The sequence below is a fragment of the Anolis carolinensis genome, chromosome 1, assembly GCF_035594765.1.
Source record: "Anolis carolinensis isolate JA03-04 chromosome 1, rAnoCar3.1.pri, whole genome shotgun sequence".
NCBI classification, from domain to species: domain Eukaryota; kingdom Metazoa; phylum Chordata; class Lepidosauria; order Squamata; family Dactyloidae; genus Anolis; species Anolis carolinensis.
The window spans coordinates 269035771-269062637 of record NC_085841.1 but is presented as its reverse complement, the minus strand read 5'-3'; the positions used below and the strand labels follow the sequence as shown (position 1 = coordinate 269062637).

Below are 26867 nucleotides of genomic sequence, written 5' to 3'. Positions count from 1 at the left end.
GGGGATTGGACTGGATGGCCCATGGGGTCTTTTCCAACTCTATGATTCTATGATATTCCATTCCCTATATTTTACTTTTTACTACTCACACAATTGCTAATCTCGTATAATACCATCTTTTAACTGTTAGTTATATGCCATTTATTTCTACTCTCATGAAGTTATTTCCCACTTGTCTGATGTATCCTAAAACGCTGTAGATGTATCCAGTACAGTAGGCAAGATGATCTTCCAACCAAGCAAGAAAGTGCAAAGGCAGGCTTACAGTTGGACATTAATAAACCAAAACTAATGACCACAGATGGTTTACTTAACTTTAGATTATGAAGACACTGAAATAGTTCAAGATTTTTCCATACCATGCTTCGGTCATTAATCAGAACAGAGATTGCAGATCAGAAATCAAAAGAAGACTAGTAGCTTTGAAGGAACTAGACAACATTTTGATGTCAAGATATATCATAGAATAAAAAATAGGATTATCTATGTCATTTCCAAATTCTATGTATAATTGTGAAAGTTGGACAGCAAAGAAAGTCAATTAATTTGAGATTTTTTTTTCCGTGTCAGGAACGAGTTGAGAAACTGCAATTAATTTAAAATGTGTTGTTGGAAAAAAGTTCTGACGATATTATGGATGACTAAACAGACAAATAAATGAGCCCTAGAGTAAATCAAACCTGAAGTCTGCCTTGAAGCCAATATTACTAAACTGAGACTGTCATGCTTTGACCATATCATGATGAGGCATAATTCATTAGAAAAGATAACACTGATTAGCAAGACAGGAGACAGCATGAAAAGAGGAAGACCACATTCCATATGTATACTCAAAGAAACAACGTCCTTGAGTCTGCAGGACCTGAGCAGGGCCGTTGATAATAAGGTGACTTGGAGGTCCCTCATTCATAGGGTCACCATTAGCTGAAGTTGATTTGATGGCAGTTAACAACAAACAACGATCTCATGTCTGTCTATACTGTAGGTTTCATCATGCTATTTATCCACCCATCATTCTCAAATAATGCAGTCTGTCTGCTCTTGTCAAATAGATTCTGCAAGCAGCTGAAAACAAAACTGGGAAATGAGTACAAACCAGAAGTGGTGAGTTTTCATCCAGACGACCTCTGATGTATTAAACAAAAACAAAAAAACAAAAAAACAACAACAACAACTGTTGGGCTAAATCCAAATGTTAGTTCTATCTAGAACAGAGCCACTGATTGACCAGAACTTGTTGGATCAATAGGCAAACATTCTAATGTACAGCTGGGGACATTATGTGCAGTAGGAAAATATAACGTGTAATAGGAAATAAAAGGGCTGCTATGGTGCAGCGGGTTAAACTGCTGAGCTGCAGAACTTGCTGACTGGAAGGTTGGCGGTTTGAATCTGTGAGTCGGGGTCAACTTCTGCTTTTAGCCCCAGCTTCTGCCAATTTAGCAGTTTGAAAACATGCAAATATGAGTAGATCAATAGGTACCACTTTGGTGGGAAAGGAACAGCACTCCACACAGTCATGCCAGCCACATGACCTAGGCGACGTCTACTGACAACGCCGGCTTTTTGGCTTATAAATGGAGATGAGCACCCCAGAATTGGACAAGACTAAACTTAATGTTGAAGGGCAACCTTTACCTTTAATAGGAAATAGGTTGTTGTGCAGTTAAATAGCAGGTCAAGGTGATAAGAAAAAGATAAACGAATAAATATTTAAATGCTTTCCATTATCTTTCAGACTTCCTAACCTTATATTAATAGTCTGTTACTGAGAGCAACTGCCTGACTACTTCTACTATGAATAAGGAGGGTACATACACTTTTGAGCATATTCATCTCTTTGGATGAATATACTCAACACTGTCCCTACTGGCACCTATAAAATCATGCTTCTCATCACTACAGTTTATGAGTTTCACTACAGTACAAATTTGATCAGTTCTAGCTTAGTCCACGGTGCCATCACTCCTTAGGGACAATGAAAACATATCTTCAGCCAGTGTCTTGGTGGAGTTGTACTTGTCACTTTCTACAATGTGATACATGGCCGTGCAAAATAACACATGGCTCCAGGCAGTTTCAAGAAAAACATATCCTTGATATTAGCCCTCTGGATTCTTATCCAGTATAACATAAAGTTTGGAATTAACTTTCACAATGGGTATGTACGTTCCATTGATTCAATACATATTGTCTACCTGGGATTAAACTGAATATTGCAGCAGTGCTTGCAGGATCTGGTAACTCTTGGGCTACTGGTTTCTGTTATGTAAACAGAAATCATTAAGACAGTGGTACAGTCTCATCCAGAATTTATTATTTTCTTTCTCTTCTAGAATCCTGATAAAATTTGTGAATCCAAAAGAGCTATTTGTGTTTCAAAGAAAACCAACATTGATAGCTCTGGAATCTACTTCTTTTGAAATGAAGATAGCAGCTTCTGAGAGATAGTTTTATCCTGATGATGAAGAGAGAGAGTTAAAACTTTTCTGCCGCACAGCATAGCAAGTGCTTCCTCACAGTCATTCGAACATACACAAATTAACTTATGTCCAGATTGGCATTCAATGTGATTTAATCCCAGCCGCTCCTGTTCTAAAACTCATTCTAGCTGATACTGGCAGTAAGCAGCAGTGCAAGACGGATTGGTTTTGGCTCTTCTGCATTACAGTGAACATTTTCAATCACAGCAGCCACAGAAAAAGATGTTTATTTCCAGAAATTCTGTTATTCCCAAGGTGTGCCAGTCTTGTCCTAGAATGTGTCTGGCTGCTCTATAAAATGTCAGATGATCTATTGTTTGAAAAGTACCAAGTTTTCTCTCTAGGAAATTAGAAATCTCTGAAAACACTCTTGCTGCTGCAATCTACAGACAAAAAGTGATACTTCTCCATACACACATACACATGTGTATGAGTCTCTCTCTCTCTGCATGAATGTGAATGAGAGATAAACTTTTTTTCTAACCCTATGTCTTCTTTCATAGGCTCTTTGCAGAGATAACTGCAATTGCTGACTCAGTAGCACTGCAACATAAGACAAAAATTCTACCAAGTCTAGCATCCAATTTCCAAGAATGGTTAACCCTGAGAATACCACAAGCATGATATAAATGCCACAGTACTCTCCAGAAATTCCTAATGGGAGAGACCATCATTACAGTGTACCTTCAAATTGTTTCATGAAGACCCTAAGTTGGATTTTCTTGGCAATGGTTTGCCTTTGAGTAGGTTTGCCTTTGCCTCCTTCTGAGGCTGAGAGCATGACCTGCCTAAGGTGTGTTTCTGTGGCTGAGCTCCCTAAAACCACACATACAACTGAATATCAATAAATTAGCAGACATTTGGTCCTAGTATACCATAAAATTGAGCGGAAGGACTTAAGAGAATCTTAGAGAGGTATCCTTTCTGTGACACTGCTAGGTCCTCCAGCTCAACTCTATGGTAACTTCCAGAGGAAGCATACCATTGAATTTCCTGAAGGACCTAGGAAAGTTTTGGAGAAATAGTTTTTCCTCAGTTATGAGTATGCTAAACCATTAATGTGGGTTCTGAGATTACTGGGGGTCTTACTGTATTGGTAATAGTTTATTAAAAAGCTCTAACAAAAATCTTTCAATGTGTTGTGGAATGCATTGCCAAAAGAGATCAGGCAATCCCCTACATTATCCAATTTCCGTAAGGAACTGAAGACCTGGTGGTGTCGGCAGGTTTTTGAGTAATTACATTGGACTACCGCCGATTTCTGAGCCTGAATATATTGCATAAGATTTCCCTTTATGGTTCCCGTCCCCTTGATCTGGTCATGTAAGTGTGATTTATTGTTATAATTGTATTATTTTACTTTGTTTAATAATGTGTATTATGTTGTTATGTAATGTTTGTGTTGCTTTTATGACTGTAAACCGCCCTGAGTCCCATCCGGGAGATAGGGCGGTATATAAATAAAGTTTTATTATTATTATTATTGTCGAAGTCTTTCATGGCCGGGATCACAGAGTTGTTGTATGTCTTTCGGGCTGTGTGGCCATGTTCCAGAAGTATTCTCTCCTGACGTTTCGCCCACATCTATGGCAGGCATCCTCAGAGGCTGTGCGGCATGGATAAACTACCCTCAACAACCCAAAAATCTTTCATCTAGGTTGTGTCTACCCTTTCACAGCTTGGTTTTGCTGGTTAGCCAGCCTCAGTATTTTGTTGTTGTTGTTGTTGTGTGACTTCATGTCATTTCCAACATATTGCAACACCAAGGAGAACTTTTAATGGCATTTCCTGAGTTTAAGAATATGCCATCCACCCAAGGTCGCCCAATGGCTTTCCATGACCGAGCGGAAAAGTGAATATTGGTCTCAACAGTCATAATCCAATGCTCAAACTATTACATCATGTTGGCTCTCCCTCAATGCCCTACCTTTTTGTAAGAAGTTTCAAATGCTAATGATGGAAAGGGGGGAGAGTTGCAAAGTGTATATGCAAATTGCAGCAAACCATTTTAAAGTAGTCCAAAGTTTATAAATTTAAACTTTGAAATACTTCAAAAATGCCATTTATTTATAGCACTAGCTATATATTTATAGTCAACATACAGACAAAACACACAGAGAACAATTTATTTAGTGACTCCCACTCACAGAGTTGTGCATGCCCATATATACATATAAAATGTATGAAATCTGCCTCATAATGGACATTACATACTTCAGGCAGTGCATTTTAAAGCAATTACAGTGTTTCTCCGGTGATAAAAAGCAATTTGGTCTGCAGCCTTGTACCTTTTAAACATCAATGATAGCACACTACAATAGTCTAGCAAGACACTGCCTGGGGTGTTTTACAGCTGAAAAGCACTTTCTAAGAGTTAATTTGCTGGGAAGGCTAGATTTCCAGGATACAGTAGAAGGAACAGGTCAACCTATGCTTTAAAGAAGTTTGCGTAATGCTGCTTGGACAGAAAAGTGGCACATGTTGAAACTATATTAGACAAACCCTAATAACTTTTTAGTTCACTTCCAGGGGCTGTTAGCAGCATGATACAAGTAAAAATCCAGGCCCATTGCCAAGTAGAAATCTAAGGACCTCGTCACATTGAGGTCCTGAATCAGGGGGAAACAGGGGCATCTGTGGGCAGAGGGGCAAATCCGGTGGGCAGTGAGAGAATCTGTCACCCCATGCCCAGCATCGCCCCCTTCCTTATCGCACAGGAGGAAGTGTTGCTGCCTGGCTTCCCCCTGTGCTTTCCCTGTTCTTTTGAATGAGAACATGGGAAGCGTCTTGTGTTTTCAGGGCTCTGTTGTAGGACACTTCCAACACAATTCATGGATGGACCCCCGACAGAGGTAGCTGTGCATCGTCTGATGGGATCCGGTGGGCTCCATCCATCAGGAGCCCCCAGATGGCGTAGTGGACTAAGTGACTTGAAGGTTGGGTTGCTGACCTGAAAGCTGCCAGGTTCGAATCCCACCTGGGGAGAGTGTGGATGAGCTCCCTCTATCAGCTCCAGCTCCATGTGGGGACATGAGAGAAGCCTCCCACAAGGATGGTAAAAACATCAAAACATCCGGGCGTCCCCTGGGCAACGTCCTTGCAGATGGCCAATTCTCTCACTCCAGAAGCAACTCCGGTTGCTCCTGACACGAAAAAATAAATAAATCCAGGAACTGTGCTTGAAGCATCCCATGAAGGGTAAGAAAGCCCATGTGATGAAGTCACGGGTGTTTTGGAGCAGAAGACAAGAACATTAGGCCACCAGAATTCCTGTTTGATAACTACATTCAAGTCTTTATATTTTAAAATCCATATCAGTTTGCCAAGGCAAAGAACTCTGTTTAACAGGAACTAAATGTTTGTATAGAAGACTGAAGGCTGGGTTTAACATACCTCCTTTCTTCTATTGAAATATTATTTCCATAGCCATCTTCAGCCAACACACAAAGACAAGCTTGTAAATACATGACCTAGTTATCTGTGATAAATATAATTGCCTCCAGGCCACCAGATGAAAACCCTTTTGTAGCCTGAAAGAGAGATAGTTTGCTCTCTTTTTTCTCAGACTCTAAATATGGCCACATTGGCTGTGCAATCCTTGGCATTGTAGCCCAAAAATGTAACTTTTCCAAGATTCAGCAAGGAAGACATATCTGGACAAACAAGACAGTAAAAAGTCTTGTGGCACATACTCTTTTTGGACTACTCTGAAATCCAAAAACATGGCTTTAAATCAACCACTAAAATCATTTTAGACATAGAGAAAGGAATTGTCCTAATACACATTAATAGATCTATAGATGCTATGTATTGGCACAGAATAATATAAAAATTTAAAATACCAAACATTATTCTGCAATCTGCATTCAGCAATTCAACTGTGAAATACATTTCCTGCTATTCTGAATATTAAGGGGTTAGGTAATTACGGTATTATAGTTCTAGGTTTCTGTTCTAGTAACTGTGCTAACAGTGTGCATTGTATATTGTCTGTCATTTAAAACTGCCAATATGCAGGCTGTGACTGTTTAGATTTCTGAATCAAGATTACATATTGCCTGGGATTCCCCTTGTGTTAAGAAGGATTGCTCATGCTTCCACCCTTTATGCAAAGTCTGTGGAGGTTACAAAAAGCCAGTAGGGATTTAAAAGGCTAATTTTATTATTTGGCTATAATTCTAGCAAGTAGATACAAATGCAGATTTACTGTGTTATTTGATTTCCCAGATTCTTACCTCCCTTTCTACTACCTGCCTCATCCCTACACTGCCCAACAGTGACATACTGTTTCCACCTGAAAACCTCCTTTGATAAGAGGAGGCACAATGATAAAGCACTTACTGGCAAAAAAATTTTAACTGGACCTACCTAGGTATGACACATCTGCAGTACCTTTTTTTATCAATGATAACAGAAAATTCACTTACTTAAGAAGCACAGGAAATGTATTATGTAAGCTGAATTATAAATGAACAATATGCAGAAGATAGAATACTTCCCTGGAATTACACACTGGGAGAAGCTTACATATGGAAAAAATATAGTATTAACATTGATGACCACACATCAGAACCAAGCTTTGTTAAAAACCAGGAGTACATGGAAGAACAGTCTTCCCACACAGCTTGCTCTTATTACCAACTTGGAATGTAATGATTACTTTAATGACTAGCCCATTACCTCTCTACCAGTCCATTTTCTGCATTAGTCCTTGTTACCTTACAATTGAGATTTTTAAAAATATATATCTCTGCACAACTGCTCTGATCTCTGTTTCATTATGTCGTGGCTTGATGAAATGATAATTTAGTGAGACAAAAAATAAAATGTTTGTTTTAATTTTTTGCCAGCTTCTTCATGTCCTTTTACTGAATTAATGCTAAACATCTGCAATTTATTCAATCATTGAATTTTATATAATTTGTTGTCAGAGTCATTTTAAGCATTTTGGCTAAGGAAGCAAATCTAGTTTTGGTGTCTCCTGCAGCTATGGAACCTGGTATTTTTGTGTCTTGAAACTTCTCCTCTGGCTTTATAATACATTATTGGGAATATATCCATGATTATTTAAAAAAAAGCATACATCTTAAATCTGAAAGCAGTAAACAAAACCATCATCCAAGCAAAAACATTAGAGAATGAAAATTGGCTGCAGCTCTTCTTAAGTAGTGCACACAAATCCAAAGAAACAGTAGTTGGGCACTCGAGATTAAGCATCATTTCATGATTGAGTTTCGCCAGATGGTAGGGAGTACTGATAACAATTTTTGCCTTATGTTCATCTATGCCAAAGTAAATCACTATTGCCCCATCAATATTTCTTCAGATTCATCCAGGGCTGCTAGTTTACGGGGCACAACACCACCTAAATCCAACATGGCATTGGCTACATGTAGATGTTTGGGGCATGAACTGATGATATTAGATCGGAAAGTCATCTGGATAAAGTGATAGGAACTTGTTTGGCTTCCTAGTGTCTTTCCTCTGTCACAAGGCAACTTGGAAACTATTCCTGAAATGATGTAAAACAGATCAAGAAAACAGGGGAAAACATCTGCTTTCTTATTTTCAAATAGACTTGGATATATGCTTCTAGAAAAATACATCAAGTAGATAAGTGAAAGTGTTAATGGTGCTGAAATCAAATGGTATGCCAAAAGCAAGTAACCACACATAAAGTGTTACTTAAAAGGCCGAACTTTATGAATGCACCTCCGGTTCATAGACCCCTAGGAACACATTTACATTGATGGTGTATAATCCAGTTTGAAGCCAGCTGTGGCAGCTGCAACACATGCCATCAAGACACATTGCAGAGTAGATTAAGAGGAATAAAATGTATCAAGCAAAGTTGGAGAAAGTCCAAAATAAGCCCATGGATGTGCATCAGAAAAGCCCCAAATGAAAACCACATTTGTACAGCGAAATCGGCTCTGCAGAATATGAAGTGCACAGTAGGCACTTTAAGTGCTTTGTAAAATTTGGAAAGTGGGGGCAGGGGCTACTGAAAAATGCCCCAAAGGCATGGCTGAACAGCAGGAGGCCAACAGACTCCCTGGGAGGGGTAGTTAATTACTTCCACTGATAACTGTCACTTTCTTTTCCCCCACCCCACCTCTTATGCCTCCAGAGTGCCCAGAAATGAAGGGGGAAAGGGCTGTCAAGCTGTGAATACTGAGGATTCTGGAACCGGTTTGAGACCACATTCTGTGATTAATGGAACGGCCACAAAACTGTTCTAGAAATGTCAATCTAAGTGGTCAGTGTAGATCAGGCATGGGCAAACTTCAGCCATCCGGATGTTTTGGACTTCAATTCCCACAATTCCTAACAATTCCAATAGGATATTAGGAATTGTGGGAGTTGAGGTCCAAAAAACCCGGATAACTAAAATTTGCCCATACCTGGTGTAGATGAATCCTAAATGTGATCTTAAAATGCTCCTGATTTTGCCACTGGAGCCACTGCAAAGGACACCATTTGCCTAGCTGATTTCTAACATCAACAAGCAGAACCTCCGAACTGTCAACTCTTTCTATCAGTTAGGCTGGTCAATCTTTTTTACCAAATGTCTATTACTTTTGTTGTACCCTAGTCCATCTCAATCATTGGAAAAAATTGGCATGCTTTCAATGTTCACTGTCTATTAAAATCTATATTAAGCCTATGAAGGGTTTCAAACAAATAGTTATTATTTGCTCCATACAATTCATGCTCCTTGGCCAACATGGCCTCAAAGGCAACATTGTCTCCTTGAATAAGGGCATGCCTTCTATTCGGCTGCAAATTTATTAAAGACCCAAGGCAAAAAAATGTAGACTCATTCCACAAGAACAATGGCTAGAAGTAAGTTCTTACTCTACTTAAAATTGAACTGATAAGCAGTAAAAGAGAGCGACTGGGTGAAGTGGAAGCTGCTAGTTATATTTCATGCCAAAACAAAAAACAAAAACAAACCCTGCTGATATATCAGGTGCATCTCTTTTTAAATATGAAGCCTTTTAAAAATAGCATTCTTTCAATAGCATTCTTTTTGTTGAATATAAGGGAGGTTTATGCTATCTACTTTACATTATTACAAATATTCCAATACAAGAAATTTCACATATAGCTTAGAATTTGTCTATATATAATATTTAAACCAAACATCTAAAATTCTTGAATGAAAACTATTTTTACTTTTTTGGGAACTGCATATCAGTGCTGCACACTACTGTAAAGTATTTGGGTTTTTTTAATGGAATTTTAATTGATTGATTATTTTAGGACCTCACCTGAAATACTGTGTCCAATTCTGGGCACTACAGTTCAAAAGAGATATTGACAAGCTGGAAAGTGTCCAGAGGAGGGCAACTAAAATAATCAAAGGTTTGGAGACCATGAATCCCTATGAGAAGCATCTTAAAGAACTGGGTATGTTTGGATTGCAGAAGAGAAGGTTGAGATGCTGGAAACCAGGACTAGAAGCAATGGGTTCAAATTACAAGAAAGGAGATTCCACCTGAACATTAGGAAGAACTTTCTGACCATACAAGCTGTTCAGCAGTGGAACTCTCTTCCTTGGAGCATGGTGGAAGCTCCTTCCTTGGAAACTTTTAAACAGAGACTGTATAGCCATCTGTCAGAGAATTTTGATTGCGCTTTTTCTGCATGGCAGGGCTGGACTAGATGGTCCATGTGGTCGCTTCCAACTCTAGTATTCTATTATTCTAAAAGAAATATATAATAAAATACTACAGATAGGAAAGTGATAACTAAAGCAATATTATCTGAGAAAAAGATATTGGAAGGTCTGCTTTATTTGATAATTAAGTAAGTCCCGGCATCTTACTGACATGCTGGTTGGAAAACTCCAGAGGTTGAATTTTTAAAAATTATGTTCTTGTTGTAGGCTGGGCACTATATTTTATGTGTATTTTAAAGATCTGGTGTGGAGTAATAGAACAGTGTTGACATAAAAGTGTACACTGGTTAAGAAATAATGCAGTCTATGCTTAATGAGTTATCTATCTGAGTAAAACAACAGTGAAAGTGTTGTGGATGAGTCTCTAAGTAGTAGTAACAACAGGGAGTTGGAGAGTAGGCAGGCAGAAAGGTCTACTCAGGAACAAGATCCTATAGAAGAGCAACAGCAGGAGAGGATTCGGCACTGATGAAGAGTCTTTTGAAGGGTTTGATGGGGATGCTGGGTTTGACAATGAAGCAGTTTCTATGAGAAGTGCTGGGAGTGACACTGATGAGGTTGTGGATGAGATGGATTGGACAAAAGTAGCAGAAGTGGGTGAGGAGCCTACAAGTAGTGGCACATTCAGAAGATCTGTTGGGAATGAAACTTGGAGGAAAGATGATTTGTCTGCTGTTTGGGAGGATGTAAGTAGAAGCAAGAGAAGGGCAACTCAGAGGAACGTTTGTAATAAAAGGAGGGCTGGTTGCAATAGGGACCTTGCGACTGGCAAAGTGTGTGCTGGGTTGCATGTTATGCTGGGTCGTGATTCCTGTGAGACCTGTGATTCCTGAACTTTGTGGATTCTTTGGGATTTGCTACTGTTCTTGGTTTGGACCTCTGATCGCTTCTGGACATCGTGTTCGCTCTTGTGCCCTGACTTTGGATTGGACATTGATGCTGCTGCTGTATCCTGTTTGCTGTGGCTGACCTCTGGACCAGCTTGACTTGCTACTGTATCCTGTTTGCTGTGGATGACCCCTGGACCAGCTTGACTACTACTTTACTTCACCTTGGAACGTGTTCGCTGAAACGATAGTGAATACCTCTGCCAGGTATTTTGGTTAGTGGGTTGGGATTTTTTAGGACTTTGGGACTCTCTTGGTCTGTGTTTGTTTTTGAATACTATTTTGCTGCTGTTAAGCATTTTTGATTCTTTTGAGCTGTTTCTTCATTAAACTATTGTTACTTTGTACTTGGGACTGACTTCGAGGTATCTGTACCTTGACAGAAAGAGTAAACCATTGTAGGCTGAAGTGCTGGACAGCAAATCAAAAGGTAAACAATTATGATAGAATGGTCCAGCTGAGAGCTGTAGTAAATACAACAAGATCCAGAGAGTAGCAATCTTGATAAAAGTCTAGTAGAAGAACCAGGAAAAGTGGAAGGGAGGGTCAAATACAGCATGAGTCATGCTTCGAGGCAGAGAGCCAAAATTGTGAGTCAGTGGTCTCTGGTACAGTATTTCACCTTTCAAGATGCACTACACAGATCTGTTGGAAAGTATTTTTAAAGCCTTGTAAACACTTTAAAAGAGAGAAAAACCAGTAAACCAGCTCCACTCTGTGCTGAAGAAGATGGTCTGTGTGACCATGCAATAAGATATATCTGTTTCACTGCACAATAAACTTATCATGATACATAATACACATGGGGTGAAGCACTAGAAATGACATGAGGAAGTCATGTAGAAAATGGAGTGAGCTTATTTTTTTGCTACTTCAGAGAATAGAACATGAATCAACTGATTTAAATCAAAAGAATGGAGATTCCATGTAAACTTTATTAGGAACTTCCTAATTACAAGAAAAAGATTGGAAAAGAAATAGAAAACAAACAAGAATTAGAAATCAAACACGTATTTAGGGTTCTAACAAAACCTTTCAGTGATGGAGGTGGGTGGTGTCTCTCATGTGTCTGTTTTGTCACAGTATTCCAAAATGTTGAGTGACTGCAGAAGAAGCTTTTCCTTTGAGCCTCAAAAACCAATGAGAAGGGATTTCGTTTCTGAACTTAGACAATCTGCCCTCCAGATAATTCACTTTAATGGTTTTAAAAGTCAGAACTTTAAATGAGTCTTAACCACTGCAACTAAAATAATATAGGTGTCATACTATTTAACTCCAACAATGGAGCCCCCGATGGCGTAATGGACTAAAGCCTTGTGACTTGAAGGTTGGGTTGCTGACCTGAAAGCTGCCAGGTTCGAATCCCACCCGGGGAGAGTGTGGATGAGCTCCCTCTATCAGCTCCAGCTCCATGCGGGGACATGAGAGAAGCCTCCCAGAAGGATGGTAAAAACATCAAACATCCGGGCGTCCCCTGGGCACCGTCCTTGCAGACGGCCAATTCTCTTACTCCAGAAGCGACTCAAGTTGCTCCTGACACGAAAAAAAACTTCCAACAATATTTGGGTATTTAACACCAGCTGAAATTTCCAAACCATATTTAAAAGCAGCCCCACGTAGAGGCTAGCTTTTCTTGCATATGATTCAATGAAGCAACATGTAACTTCTCTAAAGGTGACAAGCGCTCCTGGAAACTACTACTACCTGAGCACTCCAGTTAGAGATGAGTCCAGAAGAAAAAACTCCATGCAGCACAGTTCACTGCCCTGTGTATTCTACCTGCCTATCACCTTGTCTGGATTAAGCCTCAATTTCTCTGTTTTCATCCATATCTAATGTCCACTAGACATAGTTTGAAGAGTTTCCCATGGAAACCAGAAGCAAAACTGAGTTTCATCCATGTAGCTATAACAGTTCAGTCCAGTCCTTCAGACACCTTCCCCCAGCAGTTTCATACAGATGCTAATGATGATGAAAACATATGATGCATCCTCTTGCATACCATGAGCCAGTGACCAGTTTCCTATATTCCTCCTTAGGATGGAATGGAAACACATAGGTAGTTCACAAGAATGCCAGTATCAAATGATGCTTAGAGGTCCAAAGGAATCAAAAGCATATGTCTTGTCTCAGTCCAATCACCATTGCCATGATGGTGACTAAGGCTGCTTATGTGACAAATATCAGCCAGAAATCAGACAGTATTTAAATAATCAGCTTCATTCAACATTGTTTAGAGTTGATAATGGAAGCACACCTCAAGTGAGCCTCTCCCTGTGATCTCAGTGCACCCCAAAAGGGCAATGTGAAAAGGCCCATGTAGCATCTCTGTCCAAATGCTCAAAATATTTAATACTGATTTAGATTTAGACAAGGGTTTCTTAAACACAGGTCCACAGACCCAAAATTCAAAAATGGTTGCAATATGTATTCCATACTTGGAAAATTATCTCTGTGGGGAAAAATAATGTCATATTGGCAATAATCATTTTGATCGCATATGTTTTTTGACCTGGGGTATAAGTCTTTTAAAAAGTCATTCAAGTAGGTACCCATACCACTTTGCACAGTGCTTCACCTCCCCCCCCCCCAACTTCAAAAGGCAGATATGAAATACTTCACCTATTTAGTTGCTGGGAAGGAAGATGTACAACCAGGCAGTGTCTGAGAGCAAACAACAGTCATTGCCCATGCCCCAGATCCCTAGCATACTAATTAAGCAACAGATCCTGTTGCACCCAGTGTATACATGTGCAGCCAAAAGCTTCTGTCCCTGGATGTGGGTGTGCAATTCACATCGTGAAGTGATTCTTGACATTGATGGAAGCTGTAGGACTGTGCAGAGAGAGCATTACGTTTTTGCCCGTATAGATTCAGACTCTCAGCTGTTATATTATCAAGGCATTGATTCACTCAAAACACCTATAGGATAACACTGTTCTAAGCAAGGTAACATACCATTGTCATCATCCACTTATGATATTTCCAATTCAATCAAATTAATTGTATACAAAGTATTGTGCATATGCTTCAACAAACATCCCCCCTAACAGCTTTCATCAAATTCTCAAAGAGGCCCATAAACAATATCAAAAAGGACCACCAATTCACTCAGCATTTGGGTGCCATTGTTCCCTTCATTTTTTATCCCTTGCCAAAACATTCCATACTGCCACAGAAATCTCCACACTAAAAGCAATGAAGACAGAGAATATATAAGATATAATGGACAAAGAAATAAGTCAACAATGAAAGGTTGTTTCAAACAACTTTTAACAGTATTGCTTGCATGAAATCTGAAAATTATGATGGGAGTAGCACTGTAGAGAACTAAGTAGCTTCACTTCAAGGACAGATTTTATAAAGACCCACACATAAAACAGGATATTGTCTCACAGAAATCTACAGAGCTCTGGAAACATGATTTCTTTGCCATGAAGAGAGAATGAGGCTCTGTCTACATTGGGGTTTTTTTTAATGGACTAATTTTTCATCTCTCACATGAACATATGTGGTTGCTGCACAAAACAAAAGGCTACCAGACTTTCATGCTCCATCAAGTACTATGTCCAGATTGCAGCTCTTATTCCAAAAGCATAACGGATGGGGCTTAAAGTCTTAATTACCAGCAACAATTCCACCATTATTTTTAATATCAGCAATCAACAATAAACTTCATGCACTTCTCTTCTGACTGCCTTCTCACTTTTCCATTAAAATCTTGAAAATACAGAAATGTGTGGAACCTACAACAAACTAAAAAAGCAGAAGAACATAAAGCATAATCACAGAACAGAACACTCCAGAATAACATTGGGATAATCAAACATTTACATATTTCCAATCTATTTAATAACAAAATACAAGTTCCTTGCAACCAGTTTAAGGAGTGCCTAGAACTGATCTGTGCCCCTGGTGGCACAGTGCATTAAAGCGCTGAGCTGCTGAACTTGCGGACCAAAAGGTCCCAGGTTCAAATCTCGGGAGCGGAATGAGCGCCTGCTATTAGCCCAGCTCCTGCCAACCTAGCAGTTCAAAAACATGCAAATGTGAGTAGATTAATAGGTACCACTCTGGCGGGAAGGTAACGGTGCTCCATGCAGTCATGCCGGACACATGACATGGCATTGTCTACGGACAACGCCGGCTCTTCGGCTTAGAAATGGAGATAAGCACCAACCCCCCAAGTCGGTCACGACTGGACTTAACATCAGGGGAAAACCTTTGCCTTTACTAGAACTGAACCAAACCTCATAAACACTGGATATAATTCATGCAGGTAGAATGCCTATCTTCAGCTATGCAAATAAGCAGCAATGCAGCCAAAGCACAATATGCCTAAAGCTGTGCAGCATATGGACAAAAATCATGCATTCAAATTTGATCTTGTACACAAAGTCTTGTTTGTTTCATTATTAGACATCTAAAGACCTAGTACAAAGCTAACTGAAATTCTTGATTTCTGGGAGTAAGAAAATCTGCCAATTCTACTTTCTTCTATTTTTGAATTTGTAAAGCTCGAGTTATTTCCCTCTTGAATATTTTTCTCTCTCTATGTGGCCAGACCACACTCATACAGATACAGACCACATACAGATAGAGCTAACCCAATACAGAAAGCATCATGTACCTGTCTAATGTGTCGAAACGAAATATAAGGAGAATCTCTGGAAAGCACTGTTTCTTTAAGTCACTTATTGACTTATAGCAACTCCATGAATTTCACAGGTTTTTCTTAGTGGTATTCACTGACAGCATCCCATTTAAGTACTATCCAGTGCTAGCCCTGCTTAGTTTCCAAAATCAGATGGCATTTGGTCCTTTTTGGGGTATTGGTACCTTGGTTGAATATGCAGAAATTCAATTCCAGGCTTTTAAGAATTATTGTAATGATAGTTCAATGTTCCCAAATTCATTTTTAAAAATAAATCTCAAGTTGTTTCCATCCCTGCCTGCAAAATGTGGTAAATTCTCACCAAAAACTAAATAAAATTATCTCCCTTTCCCACAGATCTTTCAAAACAGGTGTTGGCTGCGCAAGTGGCTCCCCCTGTTGACCAAACCTTCCACAAGGCGCACACAAGAGATACTGCAAGAAAAGGTTGGTCTTTGTCCTTGCTTCTCTGAGATCTTCTGCTGCAGGTAGTGTTCGAAACTTCCTCATATTGTAACACATAAACATGCAGCACATCCCAAACGCCATACTGTGATAATATCTTAATTACACCAAGATATTATACCAACCCAAAAGACAATATTCTCCATAGGAAACAAATATTTTGTGAACCACTGGTGTTTAGAAATATGGTAGAATTGCTAAATATGCAGAAGTTCAGTAATGCATAAGATGGAACCCCTGCACCAAGATTTGCCTCAAAAAAGACACAGAGAGAATGTTACATGCTATAAAAGAAGCTTGATCTGAACAACAAATTTTGAAAAAAATGGAAAAGAGCTAATTATTTGCCTCAAGAGATACATAACAAACAGAAACAGAATTGGGATGCTGTTAATTTTCTGGGCTGTATGGCCATGTTCCAGAAGCATTCCCTCCTGAAATTTTGTCCACATCTATGGCAGGCATTGTCAGAGGTTGTGAGGTCCGTTGGAAACTAGGCAAGGGAGGTTTATGTGGAATGATGTCCGAGGTGGGATAAAGAACTCTTGTCTGTTTGAGGCAAGTGTGAATGTTGTAGTTGGCCATCTTGATTAGCACTGAATACCCTTGCAGCTTCAAAGCCTGGCTGCTTCCTGACTGGTGGAATTCTTTGTTGGGAGGTGTTAGCTGGCCTGATTGTTTCCTGTCTGAAATTCTCCTGTTTTCTGAGTAATGTTCTGATTTTAGAGTTTTTTAATATTGGTGGCCAGATTTTGTTCATTCTCATAGCTTTCTCCTTTCTGTTGAAATTGTCCACATGTTTGTGGATTTCAATGGCTTCTCAGTGTAGTCTGACATGGTAGTTGTTAGTGGTCCAGCATTTCTGAGTTCTCAAATCATATTCTGTGTCCAGGTTGGTTCATCAAGTGCTCTGCTATGATTGACTTCTCTGGCTGACTTAGTCTGCAGTGTCTTTCATGTTCCTTGATTCGTGTTTGGGCAATGCTGCATGTGGACAATTTCAACAGAAAGGAAGAAACCATAAAAATGAGCAAAATCTGGCTAGCAGTATTTAAAAACTTTGCTTCTTAAACATGGCCATACAGCCTTGAAAACTCACAGCAACCCAGTGATTGTGGCCATGAAAGCCTTCGACAACACAGAAACAGAATTGCCAGGTGTTTTAAACATATGACAAGAAGACAGGTCTGTAAATCAATGGTTGTGCTACATGTTTCCACTACAAATGTGATCATAAAAAGAGTAGAACTGAAGCTCATGCCGTTGTCCTATTCCAAATGAAATGTATGCTTTTCCACCACAAACAAGACTGTAATGATGCCAAGGTGGCCTTGCAGGCAGGTACCGGTAACACTGAATTGCAGGAATAAGACACAAAGGAGGCCTTGAATCATCGGCACAGGCACTAGCAGCCCCACAGGACAGGCTCCCAGCCCAAGGCTTCACCTTGAACCTGCTGCACCTGTCTGCATCTGCCTCCTCACATTATCTTCCATCAAACCAATCTTTGCAGAGTGGTGCCTGGGCTCTTACCAGGATTGCAGCACCCACAACTGGCGCTGCTTGCATTACCAGCACTTTCCCCTATGTTCAGCAGTGCTGGCAGAAAGTGAGGGGCTACCATGGTGACTTTGGATGGTCTCCTCACCAGACTGGATTGAGTCGAGGCAATTATTTTCGGAAAGAGTGGTGGGAAAGGAGGCAAAAGCCAGGGTTAATATCCCACTACAAGAGGTATGGGCAAACTTGGGCCCTCCAGGTGTTTTGGACTGCAACTCCCACCATTCCTCACAGTCTCAGACCCCTTCCTTTTCCCCCTCAGCTGCTTAAGAAAGGGGCCTGAGGCTGTGAGGAATGGTGGGAGTTGGAGTCCAAAACACCTGGAGGGCCCAAGTTTGCCCATGCTTGCACTACAACCAGGAAGGGCCGCAAGGTAAGTCTACCATCACTTTGGCATTTCACCTTTCCAACAAAACAAAACAAAAAAACCCAAAACACATCATCATTTCACCTTTCCAAAGCCTCTCTTTTGTCCAACCAATGCCTGAAGGAGCTTTCATCTATCCTCTCAAAGCATGGACATTCCTGCCCCTCTTTTGTCCAACCAGTGCCTCAAAGAGCTCTCATATACGCATTACTTTTATCCTCTCTTTCTCTCCTATCCCGTCGGAGGGTTCACACGCTCTCAAAAGGCGCGGGAAACAGGCAGGACAAGCTGCGCGGGGTGCGCGCGTGGGCATGGTTGTGAGCGCGCGCGGAGGGGGTCGTAGACATAGACTCCCCCTCCAATAAGAGGTGAAAGGGAAAGGGGGGGGGTGCCAATATCGACCGGTCGGGGGGCCGTGTCCCCGCCACGACCCGCACGCTCTCTCAGACCCACTCCGCAGCCCTGGCAGTGCGCACACAGGAGGCGGCTCTCTTTTCCCAAACCTCCCTTCGGCCCAAAAGCGAAGCCTGGCCGTGCCTCGGGAGGCTGGCGTGGGCCAAGCAAGCGCCTTTGGCTTCTCTCTTCCCTTCCCTTCGCCCCGTCCTTCCTCCTCCTCCCTCCGGGGTCTTCCTTCCTTCCCGCCCCCCGCACTGCCAGGGATGCGTGCGCACGGCTCCCGTTGCGGCTCCTGCTGCTCTGGCCCGGCCGCCTTTTCCCTCGCTTTCCGCGTCCCTCGGTCATCCCCAGCCACCCCCTCAGCCACTCTCCCACCTACCTCCGTCTCAGGTACCGAAGGGACCGCGGGGAGAGACGGAGACCCTGGCCGCCAGCAGGAGCAGCAAGAGGAGCAGCTTCAAGGCCGGGAGAGACTGGCAGGAAGGAGGTGTGGGCGCGCGCCCTTCATAGTCTTACCTACTGCAAAGCCCCCCCCCCCTCCTTCCCTCCCTTCCTCCCCGCACAGCTCGCGCCTCTCTCGCGCCAGCTCTCCCTCCTCCTCCCAGCCCCCCCCCCCCTTTCCTCGGCTCTCACCTCCCTGCTGCAGAGCCGCCACAGACTCCGCAGCGCGGAAGGAAGGAAGGAAGGGATGAAGGGAAGGAAGGAAGGAAAGAAGGGAGAGAGGGAGGAAGGAAGGGAGGGAGGGAGGGAGGGAGGGAGGGAGGGAAAGAAGGGAGGGATGAAGGGAAGGAAGGAAAGAAGGGAGAGAGGGAGGAAGGGAAGGAAGGAAGGAAGGAAGGGAGGGAGGGAGGGAGGAAAGGAAGGAATGAAGTAAGGAAAGAAGGAGAAAGGAAAGGAAAAGGAAGGAAGGATTGACAGAAAGGAGGAATAAGGAAGAGAAGGAAGGGAGGAGGAAAAGACGGAAAGGGAGGGAGGGCCATCGCGACCCACCGCTCCGGGCTGGCAGGAAAGCCCCCTCCGCCAGCCTCGGGACTCCCCCGCCCCCAGAGCCCTTCCCGCGGTCTGAGAGGCGCCTGCAGGGAAGGCGGAGGCTCACCGCACAGGCAGACGGGGGAGGCCTCGGTATCCGCTCCGCTGGGGTCGGTGGCGCCGGGGGGGCGGGGCGGCCTTTGGCCCCGCTCCCTCCGCGCACTGCTTTCCCTTCTTGGCGGGCAGTGGCTCCTTCTCCCTCCAGGCAGGGCGCGTCTTCCTTGGCGCCGGGCAGAGGCAGCCCGGGACGAGGGGCTCCGCTCCGCGCCTCCGGCTAAGCCCCTGCCTCCCGTCCCCGCGTGGCCTCCAGGTGTTGATCCCAAAAACTCTCGTTACTGTCAAGAACCCTCCGCTGTCTGAGTAGCCCGAACACATCAGACATCAGAAGAGCTGCAGGGCCAAGAACAAGCCACGAGAGTAAAGAGAAAGATCCACCCAGAGGGAAAGTGTTCTTACCAGACATCAAGGGAACCACTGACCGCATTGAGAAGCTGATGGAGAAGCACAATCTACAAACTATCTACAGACTCATTTAAAAAACCCAACACAAGCTTAGTTCAGCAAAGAGCAAGAGGGATCCTCTCCCCTCTGCAGGAGTCTACCGTATACCATGCAGCTGTGGACAAGACTACAGAGGGACCATCAAACGCAGCATTGCCCAAACAGGAGTCAAAGAACATGAAAGGCACTGCAGACTATCTTAAGCAGAGAAGTCAGCCATGGCACAGCACTTGATGAACCGACCTGGACACAGTATATTATTGGAGAACACAGAAATGCTGGACCACACTAACAATCACTGTATCAGACTACACAGAGAAGCCATGGAAATCCACAAGCATATGGACAATTTCAACAGAAAGGAAGAAACCATGAAAATGAATAAAATCCAGCGACCAGTATTAAAAAATACTTAAAATCAGGACAGTAAATAAAGAACAACACTCAGAAAACAGGGGAATTCTAACCATGAAACAATCAGGTCCAGGTAACACCTCCCAAAAAAGGATTCCCCCAGGCAGGAATCAGCCAGGCCTTGAAACTGCAAGGCTTTTCAATGCTAATCAAGGTGATTAATTGCAAAATTCACACTTGCCTCCAACAGACAAGAGTTTTTTCTCCCACCCTGGACTTTCCGCAGATATATAACACTCACTTGCTTAGTTTCAAATACATTTATTTATTTATTTATTTATTTATTTATTTATTTATTTACAGTATTTATATTTCGCCCTTCTCACCCCGAAGGGGACTCAGGGCGGATCACATCACACATATAAGGCAAACATTCAATGCTTTAACACAGAACAGAGACAGAGACAAACGTAGGCTCCAAGCTGGCCTCGAACTCATGACCTCTTGGTCAGAGTGATTTGTTGCAGCTGACTGCTTTATCAGCCTGCGCCACAGCCCGGGCTCACAACCTCTGAGATGTGGGCGAAACGTCAGCAGAGAATGCTTCTGGAACCTGGCCATACAGCAATCCGAAAAGATCTTTCCCCCCATTGCACCTTCCAAACTCCCTGGGATGTGTTTTCCCTCTCAAATTGGAGAGTGATGTAGGAACCTTTGCTTGAGTCACTACTCAAGCAAAGGCCCCATCTGAATGCATTACATGGTCGGTGTAGACTCACATAATGCAGTTCAATTCAAACAGCATCGTATGTCACTGTAGATGGGACCAAAGAGATAAAAGCGGGATGTAAATAAACAGTCATAATCACAACACACAACCTAGCGCGGTGAGTGTTAAGTGGCCCTTCCTGCCACCCCACTGTGTCCTTTTGGTTGTTCCCGGTCCAGTGAAGGGGGAGAGTGGCCATTCCCTTCCCGCTCTCGGTGCCGAGTTCCCCCAGGGAAGGGCTGGCTGCTTGGCTGGCGGCGTCAGCGGCTCCGTCCGCCCACGTCCCGCGTGAACACCGCTCTCCCCCCAGATCTCTGTCTCTTCAGCTCAGGGATGTGATTGACAGGCCGCTTTTCAAAAGCCGCCCACGCACGCGCGCACACACACACCCCACGGGCACACACACTTCCCTGAAAGAGCCAGAGAGGAGGGCGCGCGGGTGGCATGCACGGGAAACATGAATGAGATATTAAAGCCGCAGAAGTGGCCAGGCGCAAAAGGCGAGCAGGGAGAGCTGGCCTGGAGTAGAGTTGGTGGCAGAATGGAGTGGAGGAAGAAAGGCACGCCATCTCCCTCCCCAAAGGACAACATCTGGAGCTCTCCCTTTCAGGCAGTAGCGGTACTAGGAGTAGCCCCCCCCCCAATATTTTAAAATTGTTTTTCACTCAAGAGACATACATAGATAGCATCCAGTTTTGAGGCAACACACAGGCAATGTGTTCATAAGAACAGTCAGTTCCAAGCCACAGCAAAAAGTGTCTAACACAGTCATGGGCAAACTTGAGCCCTGCAGGTGTTTTGGACTGCAACTCCCACCATTCCTCACAGCCTCAGGCCCTTTCCTTTTCCCCCTCAGCCGCTTAAGCGGCTGAGGGGGAAAAGGAAAGGGCCTGAGGCTGTGAGGAATGGTGGGAGTTGCAGTCCAAAACACCTAGACGAAGGGCCCAAGTTTGCCCATGCCTGGTCTAATGCACAGATCCCCACCTTTGTTTACAAGTATCAACATATCACCATGGTTAGCCTTTAGCTCTTTTCACGTGACCCAAAAGAGACACTGCATGCTATCCACCTTCAAGGGCATGCTAAAAATAGACCAACGATAAGCCTGTTCATAAATGGACACCTGTGAAATTTATTTGTTTACAGTATTTATTTACAGTATTTGTATTCCGCCCTTCTCATCCCGAAGAGGACTCAGGGCAGATCACAATGCACATGGCAAACATTCAATGCCATTAGACATACGACATATATAAACAAACACAAAAGCAATTTAACTGTCCAGCTTCTGGCTTCATGAGGGTATGCTTGATTCCTGCCACAGGGGAGCTACCGCTTTACCGTCCACTTGTGACACCGAGTCCTTGATGGAATACTTCCTCATTCTTCTGCATGCTGCTGGAGGTTTTTTTTTACAGCATCATAAATTTGTTAAATTAGCCTCCCTGCATAAGCAGTACCTAAATTCCAACTTGACAGATGCAACTGTCTTTTGGCTGCATAGGTCAACAGCAAGCTAGACTATTAAATGGTCGGGAGCTTACTCCAACCCGGGCTGGCTTCAAACTCAGGACCTCTTGGTCAGCAGTGATTTATTGCAGCGGGCTACTAATCAGCTGTGCCACAGCCTGGTCCTGAAAGAAACATCGCAGAGACAAAGACCCTCAGGCAGGAATCAGCCAGGCTTTGAACCTGCAAGGCTTTTCAATGTTAATCAAGGTGATTAATTGCAACAGTCACACTTGCCTCCAACAGACAAGAGTTCTTTCTCCCACCCTGGACCTTTCACAGATATATAAAACTCACTTGTTTAGTTTCCAGCAAACCTCACAGCCTCTGAGGTTGCCTGCCATAGGTGTGGGCAAAATGTCAAGAGAGAATGCTTCTTGTAAATGGCCATATAGCCCAGAAAACTCACAGAAATCCAGAGACAGAGACGTTAGCTTGCACTTTATTTTGTTTGAAAAGACTATATGTGAAGGTATGTAGGTAAGCTACTACAAGGTTCAACCAAAACTAGTCTTCCATGTCAAAAGAGAGATGAATTGTTTCTGAGGTTTTCTGTGTGCTTGCCAAAGTTCTGAACCTATTTTGGAGATACATTTCAGCAACTTGGATAGCTCCAGGCATCTTAGTAAAGCAGAAGCAGAATTGTTCAAATTCAGGCATCTCTAGTTTAAAACGTCAGGCTGTTGGGGAAAATCTCTCCCTGACACCTTGGAGAATTTCTGCCCTGTCAGAATATAGCAAATAATAGTAACAGAAGTCCGATAGAGACTTAATCTTTTTAGGCATGAAGATTGCTGCAGACGCAGACTGCAGCCAGGAAATCAGAAGACGTTTACTTCTTGGAAGGAGAGCAAAGACTGATCTCGATAAAATAGTGAAGAGTAGAGACACCACACTGGCAATGAAGGTCCACATAGTTAAAGTAATGGTATTCTTCGTAATAGGAGCCCCCAGGTGGTGCAGCGGATTAAACCACTGAACTGCTGAATATGCTGACTGAAAGGTCAGCAATTCGAATCTGGGGAACGGGGTTTGCTCCCGCTGTTAGTTCCAGCTTCTTCCAACCTAGTAGTTCGAAAACATGCAAATGTAAGTCGATCAATAGGTACCACTCTATGCAGTCATGCTGGCCACATGACCTTGGAGGCGTCTACAGACAATGCTGGCTCTTTGGCTTTGAAATGGAGATGAGCACCAACCCCCAGAGTTGGACACGACTAGACTTAATGTCATGGGAAAACCTTTACCTTATTACTCCCCGTACTAACCTATGGATGTGAGAGCTGGAAGGCTGAGTGAAGGAAGATAGACACTTTTGAACTGTGGTGTTAAGAGGAAAATTCTGAGAGTACCTTGGACTGCGAGAAGATCAAACCAGTCCATACTCCAGGAAATAATGTTTGACTGCTCACTGGAGGGAAGGATATAAGAGGCAAAGATGACATACTTTGGCCACATAATGAGAAGACAAGTAAGCTTGGAGAAGAGAATGATGCTGGGGAAAATGGAAGGGAAAAGGAAGAGGGGCCGACCATGGGCAAGATGGTTGGATGGTATACTTGAAGTGACTGGTTGACCTTGAAGGAACTGGGGGTGGCAATGGCCAACAGGGAGCTCTGGTGTGAGCTGGTTCATGAGTTCATGAAGAGTTGGAAGCGACTGAACAATAAACCACAACAATACACTTAAGTTGAAATACAGCCCATTAAACTGGGGCGGGGCGGGGGGAAGGGGAGGAGATATCCATAGTATTGCATTGTTAGATGAGTAAATAGTCTGACATGCTATAAGGCAATGTTCTGTGTATAGTGGAAGAAAAATGTGTTATTATGTTAATATTAGTTAATATTCCAGTATCTAAAACAGTTTAATTGAAATACACATTTGCTACAACAAATCCAGTCAACTACAGGGTGCTCATTTCAGTTTTCCTCCCACTACTGATGAAAGTAATGTAAAAACAAAACTTATCAGGAATCATTTGACCAAAGGAGATTGTAGGACAGGGAGAAAAAATGAATGTACACATCCTAGACACATTTTATGAGATCTTCCGAATGTTCAGAGCGGGATGCTAATACATAGACGAAACCTTGAAAATTCAGCAGGAGCCAGAACATTGATTTTGGTAAATGCACTGATAAATGTGAAAGATTCACATTTATATTGATGAAAAACACCTCTGGAGTGCCAGAGGTGTTTTTCATCAATAATATTGTGGAATCTTAAAGCCTAACATAGGTATTATAACACAAACTTTCAGGGACTAGAGCCTGTCTTCAAATGTAAGGAGTACAACCCTAAGTTGAAAGTTTTACATATTTAACAACATACATACAGTTAGATACTCAACCTTACAGAGAAAAACACTGAACAATGCAGTCAAATTATGCTGAAATGCAACTAGGTCGTGAATACAATAATTTTAATTGATCCTATCACAAAATATCTTTGGTAAGTTGATTACCATTTGAAAACAATGAAGACAGTGTTGCATAGTGGTTTGAGCGGTGCATCCTTTCTAATATAACAACAACAACAACAACAACAGTATCTTTATTTATATCCCGCCCCATCTCCCTAGTGGGACTTGGGGTGGCTTACAAAATAGCAGCAGTACAATCAGGACAACATAAAATATAAAAACAGCAATAACCCAATCAATACAAGGTACACCAAAAAATAAAAGGTAAAACATAACAAGGAAAATTTAACATAAACCACATCAAATCAAAATAAAATAACAATAAACATGACAAAGGTTAAAAGTTAAAGTTAAAACCATAGTATACAAACCCATTTGGACAAACCAGTCACGAGTCAAATTAATATCAACACCAGGGTAAACTTCAAGTTAAGTCCTTCAATTGTTAGATGTTCTATTAGCCATTATTGAAAGCCTGTTTGAAAAGCCAAGTCTTCAGTTCTCTCTGAAAAGTTTAAAGTGTGGGGGTCTGCCTGATCTCCCTGGGGAAGAGTGTTTCAGAGTGGGGGGGGGGACAATCAAGAAGCCCCTCTCCCTTGTCCTCACCAACCGCACTTGTGACAGAGGTGGGACCGAGAGGAGAGCCTCTCCAGCGGATCTTAGAGCTTCATAGGGGGAGAAGCGGTCTCATAAATTGATTCTTGGGCCCAAGACAGTTGATGCATGTGATGTTAGAGAGTGGAGCTCATGTATGTGTGCAAAACCCACACTCAGTTTGTCCTACACACAAACAATCAAATGCCTACATAGGGGTTAAGTCATACACAGAATCTGCCAGTCCCAAACAGTCAATGTCTTGATGAGTTTTCACTTGCTACACCTGGACCTCAATGAGTTTTATTTCTAGAGAGAATGCTCAGGGTGGGGTAGGGAGGGGGGTAATGGACATAATAGGGCTAAATCCCCCATGTCCTGAAGTAGCTCAAGTCATCGTGGTTTTAAAGAATTGCAGACTAAGCCTATGAAATGTCATAAGCATTCCTGAAGTAGAAACTAATGCTTAAATATTTTGAGTAGTAGCAGTATTTTATCCAGAACTGTCATTACTTTTACTCTTCTGCTATTATGTAGAGTATAATTTGTATCCCATAGGCTGTAATCAACATTCCGCTTAGATAAATGGCAAAATTCTGGTTAATTTTAATTAAGGCTGCAAGCATCAATGTTATTAATCAGCAAAACCTTTAATCACACATTAAATTTTTAGTCTGTATAAGTAGTAGGCTTGGCTACAAAGCAGAGGCCATGAGGACATATGCTGTGTCGATTGTGCATATTAATTGCCTTCGTCATATCCTGTCCATCTTGGCTGAAATTAAAAATGGCATGGGGCTGCCACTGGAAATGGAAGCTTTTGTTTGAATTTCTCATCCCACCTCCATAACTTTTGATTTGAGAGGTGAATTATGTAAATGAAATGGAAGCTCTTTTCATTTGAACTAAACCTCTGAGTGCCCAGAACTTTGATAACGCTAATTGGGAATCTTCCTCTGTTGGAAGCTTACATGACCCCTTGGTTCAATGTGGTTATTGCTTTGATTGTTATTTTCATCCTTATCATTATCAATGGAACAGTAACATTAAAGAAATGCCACAATGACTGAATAAGAATCAACTGTGGAGATCACTGAATTTATCCTACATGTTCTTCAAAGAAAGTCTGTAGTGAGAGCACTCAGGTTAACCTCCAAATAAATACTAAATCAGGAGGCTGGCAAATGATA

The 26867-nt window shown here is 42.3% G+C and overlaps 1 protein-coding gene across 6 annotated transcripts in view; it reads right to left on the bottom strand.

Annotated features, from left to right (window-relative positions):
- ptpn5 (protein tyrosine phosphatase non-receptor type 5) overlaps window positions 1-19737 on the bottom strand; it is an 88506-nt gene extending 68769 nt beyond the window's left edge. For 2 of the 6 annotated variants that reach the window (XM_062967656.1, XM_008107666.3), the window contains exon 1: window positions 19593-19737. The gene's annotated coding sequence lies outside the window, so the exon portion shown is untranslated. Of the gene's footprint in view, window positions 1-18875; window positions 19032-19129; window positions 19277-19592 lie in introns of those variants that run through there. The other 4 variants (XM_062967655.1, XM_016993251.2, XM_062967654.1 and 1 more) reach the window with 2 other exon arrangements.
- Window positions 19738-26867: the final 7130 nt, after the last annotated feature.